This window comes from Grammomys surdaster, unplaced genomic scaffold (genome assembly GCF_004785775.1).
Source record: "Grammomys surdaster isolate TR1022 unplaced genomic scaffold, NIH_TR_1.0 125982, whole genome shotgun sequence".
NCBI classification, from domain to species: domain Eukaryota; kingdom Metazoa; phylum Chordata; class Mammalia; order Rodentia; family Muridae; genus Grammomys; species Grammomys surdaster.
The window spans coordinates 4,220,109-4,220,885 of NW_021620798.1; positions in this window are offsets into that span (position 1 = coordinate 4,220,109).

Genomic DNA, 777 nt, shown 5'->3' on the forward strand with positions numbered 1-777 from the left:
TCTCTCTCTCTCTCTCTCTCTCTCTCTCTCTCTCTCTCTCTCTCTCTCCATATATACACATGGAAAACATCCTCAGGTGCTGTTTATTTTCCAAAATGCCCTTTTATTCCACTCAAAAATTCAAATTCTGAATTAGCTAGATTAAAATTTATTTATCAATTATAGATCTATCTTAGTAAGTCGCCATGATAGTGCAAGACACGTGCGCATGTGCAATGATTGAAGCTAACAACCTGTTATTTGTTTTCCCTTCTCACTCTCTATTTATCATTATTTTACATTTAATTAGATAATAGTTTTAATAAAAAATAATAGTTTTCCATTTATTTTACATTGCATTAGCTTCCATGTATGAGACCAGACAGATAGTTCTTTCTTCTGTGTCTAGCTTACTTTACCCAACATAAATCCTGCCAGTATTATCTATTTGGCTACAAATGATGATATTCCATTCATTTTGTGATTTAAAAAATTCTACTGTATATATTATGTCAAATTTTAATTGTACATTGATCTACTGATAGACATCAAAGTTGATTACATATCACATGCATTGTGAATATTTAATAAAAGTTATAATGTTTATTCTAAAAAAATAGATAAAATTCTGGTAAAGATGTGGAACAAATGGAGCTTTCATACTGTTGATGGGAATGAAATTAGTGCATTTTTATGAAAGACTAAATGATAATTTTTCAAAATTAATAAATAAATCTGCAATGTAGTCCAGCTGGACATTTGGTCAAATGTTTTGTTAATTTGGTATTCATGGTTCTG